The following is a 14,552-nucleotide window of genomic DNA, read 5'->3' as shown; positions in this document are numbered from 1 at the left end:
TAGACAACTGCCAAGCCAGGAAGACAAAAACTTTTCAAAGGAACAAATAAGTGATTTTCCAAGAAGAAACTAAGTATTCAACGTACGTGGTCTATATTGAGAAGATTTTGAAGTTAAACTGGGGATAAGAACATAGAAAATTGGGCAAATATAAAAACAAGATAATTATTAGCTCCAAAGAAAATTAGAGGGTTTTCTAGAAAGGAAAGCAGAGCAATCAGCTGTGAATAACCATTCCTTGGTTTCCAACCTTGGCTGAATATTAGAATTGCCTAAGAAACTTTTTAAAAATCCAGATGCCCAAGCCACCCAAGGAAACAGCATTGGTATTTTTAAGTATCCCAGGTGTTATAAATGGGCAGGCAGCATGACACTGGTTATTTGGAATATGCTGAATATTGATGGAAGCACAACTGTAACAAATTAGAAGCTTAGAAAGTAGAAAAGTGTGTGGTGGGGCAGGCATTGAGACAGAAAACTAAGTTGTTACTTCTGTGATAGGAAATCAGTTTGAAGCACCCCAAGCTGAGCCTTCAAGATGCAAATGGATCAAAAAGTTTAGATTCATCTAAAACAACTGAGTACGGTTGTCCAGGAAAAACAGAAAACAGAATGCTCAATATTTCTTACAACATTCCTTGTAGAAATGCTTGACTCTACACTGTTTACATGTATGACCAACTTTTAAAAGGAAAATTAAAATACAAATAAAAACTAAAGTACTATAGAAATTAACCTATTTTTAAAACTAATTAAAAAAACTTTGGAATGAGCAACAGAACACAAATAGACATATGCATGTAGAAATATACACATACATACATACATGCACACGCATACACACATACATACATACATACATACACACATACACTCCACATATTCAGACCATGAAGTGACACGTGATAGGTGACACCAAATAAAATTGCAAAAAGTATTCTATAATACTTTATATTATTTAATAAGTCAGATGATCTGAACGATCTCCTAAACCACACAATAAGTAAGTTACCCAAATTGAATAAAGATGAGGTTTTAAAAGCCTGACAACCGTAAAAGAAACTTAAGAGTCCTATTCAAATCAAATAGAAATGAAGACAGCAATGGCATTTTCATATATTTATCCTGGAAAAGTATTCGAACAAATATGAATGTTCAAAGACATTCATTCTATGCAACAAAGAACTTCCAAAAATGCCATTAAGTTTGTTTTGTGTTGCTCATCTACTACTTCATCAAGGCACTTTTTATTTTTTCTTCCACTTTACAAGTCTTTGACATACATATCATGGTTTTCAGTTTGTATTTGTATGGGATTTCTGTTTGTGCAAACGTGTGTCTCTGCATCTATATGTGCTTCTTGTGCTTTTTCTTTGGTTATTTTTCTTCCAATTTATTTTGTCCTAGTCTGTTTTTTTTCCATTTGTTTGCTGTATCTTCTTCTATTTTATATTTTAGGTATCTGCTTGTTTTCTAATGTGAGGGAAAAAGAAGGGTGTGAATTTAAATGGAAGAGGAGGTAAGGATGATCTGGAAGGAGTTGGGGCAGGGAAAATGGTACTCAGAATATATTGTCTGAAAAAATCTATTTTTCTTTTTTATTTATTCTTCTATCATATATTGCATCCTGACCACATTTTCTTCTTCCTTCACTCTTCCCAGTTCCCCCTCCCCCGCCATTTCCTCCCTCCTCCTTTTCCCTTCAGAAAAAGGCCGGCCTCCCAGGGATATCAACCCAAAATGGCCTAACAAGAAAGGACTTGGCACAAACCCTCTTATCAAGGCTGGACAAGGAAACCCAGCAGGAGAGAAAAAGGTTCCTAAGAGCAGGCAAAACAGTCAGAGACAACCCCCACTGTCACTGTTAAGAGTCCCACAAGAACGCCAAGCTACACAGTCATAACATATATGCAGAGGACTTAGCTCAAACCCATACAGGCTCCTTGATTGTACCCTCAGTCTCCATGAGTCTCTATGAGCTCTGCTTAACTGATCCTATTTTAACAGGCTTCTATGTGGCCTACTTAACTGGGCTATGTTCTTCTGTTATCCTCAAGTCCTTTGGTTCCTACAATACTTCCTCATCCTCTTCTACAGGTCTCCCTGAGCTCCAACTAATGTTTGGCTGTGGGTCTCTGCATCTTGCTCACATCAGTTGCTGGGTGGAGCCCCTCTGATGATGATTATGCTAGGTTCCAATATAGAAAAATATCACTGGGAATTATTTCATTGACTGTTTTTGTTGCTGTTGTTGTTGTTATTGACTGTTGTTTGTTTTTTGTGTCAGTTGTGTTTAGTTCTACCCTAAAGCCTTCTAGCCTAGGCTTTCCAGGCTGTGTCAGGCATGTCAGGCTCCCTCTTGTTGCCTGGATCTCAAGCTGGACCAGTCATTGGGTGGATACTCCCACAAATTCTGTGCCACCTTTACCCCAGCACATCAGATAGGACAAATTGTAGTTTGAAGGCTTTGTGGCTAGGTTGGTGTCCCAATCCCACCACTAAAAGTCTTGCCTGGTTACAGAATATGGCCAGTTCAGCGTATGAATCCCCCTTACTAGGAGTAGGAGTCTTCCATAGGGTCACCCCACATTGATTCCTGGGTTTTCCGTTGCACTAGGTTTCTACCTCGTCCCTGAAATGCCCCATAGTTCTAGCCAGCTCTCCCAGTACTCTCTCCCTCTGTCCTCTCACCTGATCCCTTGTGTTCCTAACCCCACTCTCTCCCAGTCCACCCACAAAATCTATTTTATTTCTCCTTCCCGGGGAGATTCGTGAGGCCTCCTTGTTATTTAGCCTCCCTGGGTCTGTAGATTATAGCATAGTTATTCTTTACTTTACATAAGTAATGTCTACTTATAAGTGAGCACATACAAAAGATATTTTCAATAAAAGAAAAATGAAAAAAAAGAGAAAAAGATGTTCACTTTAATATTATTCATTAGAGCAGAAAGTATGAAACAATATAAATGTCTCTCAATATGAGAGTGATCAACTATATTATGTTGAAAGTGTTGTTTGAAATACAATACATCAGGTTCTAAAGTAAAGTGGACATTAGTGAAAAGATATTGTTACCTTACAAATATTTGTTGCCTAATGAGAGTTTTTGAGGTCCAGCTCTAAGACTCTTTTCTAGGTTCAGAATAGAGCCAACAGCAAGTGAAAACGACTTTTTCTGAGGGCGAACAGACTCTCTCATATGTGTTTTTTTGAATCAGTCTCTTTATTGTTATGTTTTTATTCTAGTTATAATTCCTCCTAGCTTCTTCTTTTAGCTTCTTCTCCAGCCTAAAAATTCTTCTCCTTACTGGAACCTTGAACTTGTGTATATATACTCATATATACATATATATGAGTTATCTTTCATTGGTCAAATGCACATTCCTAGGTTAAGAAATTAGAAGCTGAGCCATTGTCACAACAACACAAAAGTCCAAGGGTTACAGGAATAAGACCATGACCAGAGGGCAGGAGTATGGTGCCTAGTGAGATAAGCATTTAGACATAGGTCTATTGTTAACAGATTTGACAAGCAAAGAACTGGCATGCTTTTCTTAGGGTGCTTTTTGTAACAACCTGGTTAGACTTCTGTGACTCTGACCCTGTACATAGCTGTAAAGTTTTAAATTTATGATCTATTTACAAAAATGCTTTAGTCGAGTTTGAACTTGCTTTGAGGTGAAAATAAGTTAATTGTGTGCGGTTAGTCTAAGCAAAAGAACAAAGCAGGCTTTTAAGGGCATACAGTCTGTGTGAGACAAATAGATGTAGTTATGAAGCAGGCCCCGGCATATATCCTATACACCAAAATTAAATAATTAAATGGAAAGTTATCTTCCCGACCACCAACAGACATATGTGCCCATAAGATTGAGATGTAATCATAAGATTACATATACACATTACATAAAAACTCATGGTAATGAGAAAATATCATAGCTGTTATTGCAAAAGAAAAATTACAGATGAAAGCAACAATTTTCAGAGTTGGTGGTTCATAAGCCTTGCTGATGGGCTACCCCATCAGGGAATACTTCCTCCAGTCAGTTGACTTCTGGTTTATCAGTTACAATAATCTATAATTGAGTCATGGCCCACAATAGCTCATGACAACTGCTCCTGACAATTGCCCAAGTGGCATAGTTTAAAACCTATATTTTTATGGTTGTTTAAGCATGAATTAAATTACATTAAAATAATTTAATGTATACATATTAAGAACTTAATAATGACAAACCAAAAATTGTTTTAGGAGAAAAAAGCAATTGAAAAACATCTTTTGAAATTTCTATACTGGCTGGTTTTATGTGTCAACTAGAAACAAGTATCCGTTGAGGATATGTCTCCATGAGATCCAGCTGTAAGACATTTTTTTTAAATTAGTGACAATTGAAAAATGGCCCAGTCTATCGTGGGTGGTGTCATCCCTGAGCTGGTGGTCATGGGTTCTATAAGAAAAGCAGGCTGAACAATTCAAAGAAGGAAAACACATACACTCTATTACACCCCCCCAAAAAAAATGACTGGAGTCAACAACCAATGGTCATTAATATCACTTAATATCAATGGACTCAATTCACCTATAAAGAGGCACAGACTTAGAGATTGGTTACGAAAACAGGATCCAAAATTCTGCTGTTTACAAGAAACACACCTCAACCACAAAGACAGACACCTACTCAGAGTAAAGATTTGGGAAAAGGTTTTCCAAGCAAATGGACCTAAGAAACAAGCGGGTGTGGCCATTCTAATATCTAACAAAATCGACTTCAAACTAAAATCAATCAGAAGAGATGAAGATGGACATTTCATACTCATAACAGGAACAACTCATCAGGAAGAAGTCTCAATCCTGAATATCTATGCCCCTAATGTAAAGGCACCCACATATGTAAAAGAAACTCTTCTAGAACTCAAGGCAGTCATCAAACCACACACGCTAATAGTAGGAGACTTCAACACTCCTCTCTCACCAATGGACAGGTCAATCAGACAGAAACCAAACAGAGAATTGAGAGATTTATTGGAGGTATTGAATCAAATGGACTTAACAGACATCTATAGAACACTCCACCCAAATAGGAAAGAATATACCTTCTTCTCTGCAGCTCATGGAACCTTCTCGAAAATTGACCACATACTCGGTAACAAAGCAAACTTCCACAGATACAGAAAAATATTAGTAACCACCTGTGTCTTGTCAGATCACCATGGATTAAAATTAGAATTCAACAACAATGCTACCCCCAGGAAGTCAACAAACTCATGGAAGTTGAACAGTCAACTACTAAATCACCCCTGGGTCAGGGACAAAATTAAGAAAGAAATTAAAGTCTTCCTTGAATTTAATGAAAACAAAGACACAATATACTCAAACCTATGGGACACTATGAAAGCAGTGCTAAGAGGAAAGTTCATAGCAATAGGTGCCCAACTAAAGAAAACGGAGAAAGCACACATTGGAGACCTAACAGCACATTGAAAGCACTAGAAAAAACAGAAGCTGATTCACCCAGGAGGAGTAGAAGACTGGAAATAATCAAACTGAGGGCTGAAATCAACAAACTAGAAACAGAGAAAACAATCCAAAGAATCAGTGAATCAAAAAGCTGATTCTTGGAGAAAATCAACAAGATTGACAAACCCCTATCCAAACTAATCAAACGGCAGAGAGAGCACATGCAAATTAATAGGATCAGAAATGAAAAGGGGGATATAACCACAGACACAGAGGAGATTCAGAGAATCATTAGATCTTACTACGAAAGTTTATATGCCACAAAGTTGGAAAATGTAAAAGAAATGGACTTTTTTTTAGATAAGTACCATATACCAAAGTTGAACCAAAAACAGGTGAACAATCTAAATAGACCTGTTAGTCGTGAAGAATTAGAAGCTGTTATCAGAAATTTCCCTGCCAAAAAAAGCCCAGGACCAGATGGTTTCAATGCAGAATTCTACCAGAACTTCCAGGAAGAGCTAATACCTATACTCCTTAATGTATTCCATAATATAGAAACAGAAGAGTCATTGCAAAACTCCTTTTTTGAAGCTACAGTTACCTTAATACCAAAACCACATAAAGACACAACCAGGAAAGAGAATTACAGGCCAATCTCACTCATGAACATCGACGCGAAAATTCTCAATAAAATACTGGCAAACCGAATCCAGGAACACATTAGAAAAATTATTCATTATGATCAAGTAGGCTTCATCCCAGAGATGCAGGGCTGGTTCAACATATGCAAATCTATCAATGTAATCCATCATATAAATAAACTGAAAGAAAAAAACCATATGATCATCTCACTAGATGCTGAAAAAGCATTTGACAAAATCCAACACCCATTTATGATAAAGGTGTTGGAGAGACTTGGGATACAAGGATCATACCTAAATATAATAAAAGCAATATACAGCAAGCCGACAGCTAACATCAAATTGAATGGAGAGAAACTCAAAGCCTTTCCACTAAAATCAGGAACACAACAAGGCTGTCCACTCTCTCCATACCTCTTCAATATAGTGCTTGAAGTTCTAGCAATAGCAATAAGACAACATAAGGAGATCAAGGGGATTCGAATTGGAAAGGATGAAGTTAAATTTTCATTATTTGCTGATGATATGATAGTGTACATAAATGACCCCAAAAACTCTACCAAAGAACTCCTACACCTGATAAACACCTTTAGTAACGTGGCAGGATACAAAATCAACTCCAAAAAATCAGTGGCCCTCCTATACACAAAGGATAAAGAAGCAGAGAGGGAAATCAGAGAAGCATCACCTTTCATGATAGCCACAAATAGCATAAAATATCTTGGGGTTACTCTAACCAAGGAAGTGAAAGACCTATTTGACAAGAACTTTAAGTCTTTGAAGAAAGAAATTGAGGAGGATACGAGAAAATGGAAAGATCTCCCTTGTTCTTGTATTGGGAGGATCAACATAGTAAAAATGGCAATTCTACCAAAAGCAATCTATAGATTCAATGCAATCCCCATCAAAGTCCCATCAAACTTCTTCACAGACCTTGAGAGAACAATAATCAAGTTTATATGGCAAAACAAAAAACCCAGGATAGCCAAAACAATCTTATACAATAAAGGAACTTCAGGAGGCATTACCATCCCTGACTTCAAACTCTATTACAGAGCTACAGTATTGAAAACAGCTTGGTATTGGCATAAGAACAGAGAAATTGACCTTTGGAATCGAATAGAAGACCCGGATATTAACCCACAAACCTATGAGCACCTAATTTTTGACAAGGGAGCTAAAGGTATACAATGGAAGAAGGAAAGCATCTTTAACAAATGGTGCTGGCATAACTGGATGTTAACCTGTAGAAGGATGAAAGTAGATCCATACCTATCACCATGCACAAAACTCAGGTCCAAATGGATTAAAGACATCAACATTAATCCGTCCACTTTGAACCTGATAGAAGAGAAAGTGGGAAGTAGTCTACAAGATATAGGCACAGGAGGCCTCTTCCTAAGCAGGAACCCAGCTGCACAGACAATAAGAGAAACAATGAATAAATGGGATCTACTGAAACTGAGAAGCTTCTGTAAAGCAAAGGACACTGTCAGTAAGACAAAAAGGCTGCCTTCTGACTGGGAGAAGATCTTCACCAACCCCTCATCAGACAAAGGTCTGATCTCCAAAATATACAAAGAACTCAAGAAACTAGGCACTAAAACTGTAATTAACCCAATTAAAAAATGGGCTACTGAACTGAACAGAGAATTCACAACAGATGAACTTCGAATGGCCAAAAGACACTTAAGGTCATGCTCAACCTCCTTAGCGATCAGGGAAATGCAAATCAAAACCACTTTGAGATACCATCTTACACCTGTCAGAATAGCTAAAGTCAAAAACACCAATGATAGCCTATGCTGGAGAGGATGTGGGGTGAGGGGAGCACTCATCCATTGTTGGTGGGAATGCAAACTTGTGCATCCACTGTGGAAATCAGTGTGGCGGTTTCTCAGGAAACTGGGAGTCAACCTCCCTCAGGACCCAGCAATTCCACTCTTGGGAATATACCCTAGAGATTCCCTAACATACTACAAAAGCATTTGTTCAACTATGTTCATAGCAGCACTATTTGTAATAGCCAGAACCTGGAAACAGCCTAGGTGCCCCTCAATAGAAGAATGGTTAAAAAAGGTGTGGAACATATACACATTAGAGTTTTACTCAGCGGTAAAATATAATGACATCTTGAATTTTGCATGCAAATGGATGGACATAGAAAACGCTTTACTGAGTGAGGTAAGCCAAACCCAAAAAGAGGAACACGGTATGTATTCACTCATAAGTGGATTCTAACCATAATTTAAAGGTCTTTGAGCCTATTAATCGTGATCCTAGAGAAGCTAAATAAGAAGACGAACCTGATGAAGATTATTTAGCTATCCGCCAGGAGGTAGGAAATAGTCAAGAGTCCCAGGTAACCTTGGGTGCATGGGAGGGGTGGGAGGGTTGTTGGAAGGGGAGAGGGTTAGAGAGCAGGGAGTATGGGAGGAATGGGGAAAGCTCGGGGGATTGGGATGGGGGGAAGGAAGGAAGGATGAATATGGGATCAGGGAAGAATATATTTCAACTAAGGGAGTCATTTTAGGGTTTATAGGAAACTTGATTATATATGGGATCCCAGGTCCAAGGAGAGATCCCCAGATTGTTCTCTGGACAGAGGAGAGGGTGCCTGAACCGGCCGTGGCCCATAACCATACTGATGAATATTTTGCTTATCACCATAGATCCTTCATCTGGCGATGGATGGCGATACAGACGGAGACCCACATTGGAGCACCGAACTGAGCCCCCCAAGGTCCAAATGAGGAGCAGAAGGACGAAGAAAATGATGAAGGACTGCGAGGGATGCTATCACCCACTGATACAAGGGGTCGGATCTAATGAGAGTTTACCAAGGGCAGTTGGACTGGGACTGAACGAGCACGTGATCCAACCAGATTTTCTGAATGTGGCCGGATTCTCTGAATGTGGCTGGCCCGGAGTCTTTCTGATAAGCCATTGACAATGACACTGGGACTAGTTTCCTCTGCATATACTGGATTTTTGGGATCCAGTCTGTTTGGATACTCACCTTCCTGGACCTGGAGGGAGGGGGGACGAACTTGAACTTCCCACAGGGCTTGAAACCCTGACTGCCCTTAGGGACAAAGAGGGAGGAGGAGGGGGGGAGTGGGAGGGTGTTGGGAAGAGGGGCGTAAATGGAAACTTTTATAATTTAATAAAATTACTTTAAAAAAAAAGAAAAAAAGAAAAACAGGCTGAGCTAGCCAGAGGAAGCAAGCTAGTAAGCAGCACTTCTCCATGGCCTCTACCATCAGCTCCTGCCTCCAGGTCCCAGACCTGCTTAAGTTCCTGTTATGACTTTCTTCAATGATGGACTATGATCTAGAAGTGTAAGCCAGATAAACCCTTTCCTTCCCAATTTGCTCTATGTTCATGCTGTTTCACTGCAGCAATAGAAACCTTAACTAAGACAACATCTCAGTGTGAGTTAAGAAGAATGCTCAGTAAGAAGGTGTCTGTTATGCAAGCATAAGGACCTGAGTTCAGATTCCTAGTACTCACATAAAAGGAGGGCATGATGGCATGTATCTGTAACCCCCGACAATGAGGGTAGCAGAGAAGGAGTAGCCAGGAATTCACTAGCCTAGCCAGTCAGTCTAGCCAAAACAGTGAGTTACACATCCATTGAGAAATCCTGTCTGAAAAAAATAGGTCATCAGTGATAGAGGAAGACACTGGATAAAGATCTCTGGCCTCCACATGGGCAGGCATGGAGGGGCAGACCTCCAAACAAACATGTGTGGGTACCCACACACATCATCATAGGAACCTTTGTGATAAAACTAATTGATTAAAATGTAACAATTATGTACAGATGTGGACTGAGCCTGAAACAAAGAAATTTTGACAAAGAAAATTGTAATTTTGTTTTTGTATTAAGACTGTATGGTCTCATGTGTTTAAGATATACTTTAATTAAATAAAAAAACTCAAAAAAGTCAAGAAAACAAATGACACAGTTATAGAATAGGTTAAGTATCTGAACAGAGTTTCTTCAATAGAAGAAATAAAAATGACTAAGAAACACCTCAAAATGTGGTGTTTCATCATGCTTAACAATTAGGGAAATGCAGACTAAAGCAATATTGAAATTTCATCTTACCCCAGCCAACGATGGTTAGATCAATAAAACAGGTGGCAAGGATGTAGGGAAAAAAGAACTCTCAATCATTGTCACTGGAAATGTAAATTGGTATAGAGAACACTCAAAAAGCTAAAAATAGATCCATTGATCATGTGATCCAACTATATCACTCCTCAGCATATGCCCAAAGGACTTGACATCCTATTCCAATGATTTTGCTCAGTCAAGTTCATTGCTTACCTACTCACAATAGCTAGGAAATGGAACCAACCTAAATGTTCTTCAACAGATTAAAGGGTAATGAAAGTGTGGTCAATATAGAATACTATTCAGCAGCAAAGAAAAATGAAAACATGAAATGTGCAGGTGAATGAATGGAATATTGTGTGAGGTAACCCAGAACCAGAAAGACAAATACCACATGTTCATGTTCACCTGTTGTTCCTAACTCAAATCTTCACATGTAAGTACATAATCCGCAATAACCACAAAAATCAGAACGGTATAAAGAGATTAAAGTCGGAGGGGGTTTATTGAGGGACAGACTAGTAGGATACAGGAAATATGAAGTAGACAACAAAATAGCCAGAAGGGGGCTCCACTGAGAAGAAAGGAGGGAAGTCAATACGAAGAAGGAAGGGAGTATGAGAGGCAAAAACCAACGTTGTTTGATAAAGCCACAAGGAATCATGCTTTACTTTTTAACTTAAAATAATACCATATATATATATATATATATATATATATATATATATATATATGTACATATACTCATATATGCTTTATTTTACCTAAAATAAAATATAATTATATATTCACCTAAATAATTATATATGTTATTTTGTGTAAATATAATTTATATATAAATAATAATATACAAAATTTTATATAATATATAAATATTTAAATACATGTAATTTTAAGTAAAATAAAGCATATATAAATACTTATGCATATATACTTAAAAGAAGTATATGTGTATGTATATGTATGTGTATATATGTATTTAAGAAATGCACACACACATTTAAGGAAAACATGCCACTTAGGCTAGTCTGACAATACTCCCCCCAACAAGAACCATAGGACATCTAACAAAAATCCCAGTTTCAGTCATGAGAAAACTTCATTTGAGTTTGGTCAGGGTAGTCCTAGTGAGTTCCAAAACAATATAGGCTATTACTGCTGTCCTTGGTTTTCTGTCAGAGGCTTATGATCAGTCCCTGTTCCTGAAGACAGTGTACACTTTAAACACAGGACTTAGATCATTCAAGCTGGAACCAATATGAAAGACTTCTTGCAGTAGCCTAGCTTCCATGGTTTCAAAGAGCAGAATGTATCCTGGCAAGAGAGGAAAGCAGTCAATAGTCATCTTCAGCTGTGACGCCTGTGAGTCACAATAATGGCCAGTGTGGCAAGATATTCCTAAAGATACAATAGTGGCAACTCATATGTTGGTAGTAACCAACAGTGGTCTAATTAGATTTAATGCCTGACAACAGGAGAGAAATCATGCCTGGTACTAGAAACATAGCCAACTACTTGGAGATAGTCAGGTCATGGGTCTTAGAAGAGAACCTCTGACTGCCACTTTACTAGACAAACATAATCCCTAACTAGATTCTAAAACTTATCCTTACACCACTGCGGCGCGCTTCCTGACCAGCAGGAATGAACGCCACTAAAAACGAGAATTCCTTCTCTGTACACGTCTTTATTCGGAGCACTCGGTTGAGGAAAATTGGGGGAAGGGAAGAGAGCAGGGACAAGAGAAAGCTTAGAGAGAGGAAGTAGAGCCCAGAGGCAGCTGCTTTTAAACGGTGGAGAGGCTTGAATGCTGATTGGTTGATGCCATTTGCTGTTCTGCGCATGTGCAAGCAAGGGTGCTCAGCCTCACGTGGCTAAGCCAGGTATGGACTTGTATACCTCCAAACTGTATATATGACCACCTGTGCATCCAGGTGGCTCCCTATATCTCCCTCTTCTATTGTTACTAAGAGCAATAAGGCAAAACTATTTTCCAATCTGGTCCCCACCTCATGATGTGTGGACCGATTGAAGAAAAGAAAAACAAGACACACCCTTCCCGTGCAATGGGACAACTACCCTGGGAGTGCTAGGGCTGTGTCTGCACACCCTCCGCCTATGCATACCTTCCTCTATGCCATGGGACTATCTGGTCCCTAGAGGGTATGCATGGCTAATTGCCTATGAGCTCTTTTGAGGCTGAGAGCCAAACTTGGGGTGAGGATACACATTCCAAGGTTGCCAAGGCCTGTGCCACAAAGACCTTGTCCCTCCTCACTTGGGCTAGCAGGCAGCACACCAATCAAAGACATACAGCACTTCCACCTAGACACAGCATGCCAAGAATATCTCTGCTCCCACCCATTCCTAAGGAAGGAAAAGGCAAAATAGAGTCAGTCAGAAAATTGTTAAGAGATAAGAGGTTGCACAGGGTGTTGCTCAAGGCGATGATGTGAAACAGCTGCTCTTGACACTGCCCAGAAGGTCATCTCTGCTGCCTCCGCATGAATCTTCCACAGCAGGACACTCAGCATCCACTGGGTCATCTTTCTTCTTTATTTCTCTTGTCAGTCTCGCTGGCATCCAGATGTATGTCAGCATTTCTAGAAAAACATAAACAGAACTCTCCTCCCAAATTAACATTTAAGAGTATTAAAAACTCTCAGTGTAAAAATTCAGCACAATCAGTACTGGAAGTAGGCTTGTTTTGAACTTAGAGACCTATAGGTCTCTGCTCCAAAGAGCAAATCTTGTTTGCCTGTGCCATTAAAGCAGGCCTTAGAATTAGATGGAATTGCTTTCAAACAGAGCATGTCTGTCTGTTGCAGTTTTTCCAGCAAAATTTTGAATTAAAAATTAAGTGTAAAGAATGCAAGAGAAATCCTTTCTCTGGGGGAAGCTGTCACTGGTAGTCCCCCCTTTTTGTCTAAAACCAAAACAGTTGTCACTGGGAATTAAACTCATGACCCCTGGAAGAACAGGCAGCATTCTTAACCATTAAGCCATCTCTCCAGCTCTATTCAGATGAAAAAAAAACCTCTACGTCTAGCATTGTTTATCCCACCCGTTGCCTCAGGCAATAGGTCCGCCTTTGTTACCTAGGATACGGGTAACCAGGCTGACACGCCTTTATTATGATAATTACGTCCAGTTCTTTGAGGGAAAATGGGCTTCGACAATCGATCTAGCTGCTTCCTGCTGACTTGGGGACGATGTGCATTTTTTGGGGGGGGATAAATGTTTTTATCTAACAGAATTTTTGGCGACAAATGTTTTTGGCGACTGAATTTTTGGCGGCCGTGGCTGAGGCATGGCCCATTGTGGCCCATTGTGGCCCATTGTGGCGCGCTCCGCATGGCCCAAAGGCATGGCCCCGCCCCGGGCCGTGCGCAGGCTCGCCGTTTATCCTGTACCTGCGAACTGTGCACCCTGCCTCACCTCAGGCATTGAACTTGCACCGCCGGCCGTGAGTCTTTTTCAAGCTTTGGCGAGGGGGGGCATTCGCCCACCCATGGGGGGACCTCTCCTGCCCGGTCTGCCCGCGCGCAGAGGGCCCGGTTAGGACCGTGGGGGGGCCCAGTCTCAGACCTTCCCAGGGGCCGGGGAGTGACGAGCACTCAGCACGTGGCCCCGCCGATGAGCTTCCTCCGCCCGCCCATGTTGCTATGGAAACGCGGCTTTTCGCAGAGTCACCCCGCAGCTTCCGCCTCAGTCAGGGCAAGTCCGCTCAGGTGCTGAAAAAGTCCTCCGAAAACCACAGCCCCGCCAGAAGGCCGGGACACATAGCCTCTGATGTCACACGGACTTTAGCCCGCCCACGTCGCCACAGCGACCTGACTTTTCGTAGGCCTCTGCGGACTCCAGCAAACTCCCCGCCAGCAACTGGTTAGCATGGCCACGCCTCCTGAACGAGTTAGCACTCTCCAGTGCAATTTTGTGTCTCCCTCCTGAGTAGCTGGGACAACAGGCGTGCAGCACCGTGCCAGCCCATTTCCTCAATCAAAATTAAAGTTTTCTGTACGTGAGAGCCAGAGACTGAGCTCTCTTATCAAAATTAGGCGAAAATCACCTCAAAAACTCTGTGGCTCTTTAAGAACAGGAAAGGCAGTCGTCAAACACGATCAAGCCCGCCTCCCTGCGAGACTGTTGCCCCGAGTCTCTAACAGCGAGTATGCAGGTGGATGGAGAGGGGGCGGAAGCTGCGGTCTCCCGTACCCCATTGTCCTCATAGTCCCGCCTTAGTTACCTCGCCTTTTTTGCTGCTGTTTTTATTCACACTCCTCCTGCACTGAACTTAAGGGATTTTTCTTCCCCGTTGCTTTCTGTA

General features: G+C 40.5%; 1 pseudogene; it reads right to left on the bottom strand.

The window, feature by feature from the left end:
* Positions 1 to 13,635: 13,635 nt before the first annotated feature.
* LOC146889119 (Nuclear RNase P) lies at positions 13,636 to 13,877 on the bottom strand (annotated as a pseudogene).
* Between the last annotated feature and the right edge of the window lie 675 nt (positions 13,878 to 14,552).

Source organism: Myodes glareolus, chromosome X, assembly GCF_982192425.1.
Source record: "Myodes glareolus chromosome X, mMyoGla1.1, whole genome shotgun sequence".
Taxonomy (NCBI): Eukaryota; Metazoa; Chordata; class Mammalia; order Rodentia; family Cricetidae; genus Myodes; species Myodes glareolus.
The sequence above is the reverse complement of the archived record's forward strand: the minus strand, read 5'-3'. Positions and strand labels throughout refer to the sequence as shown.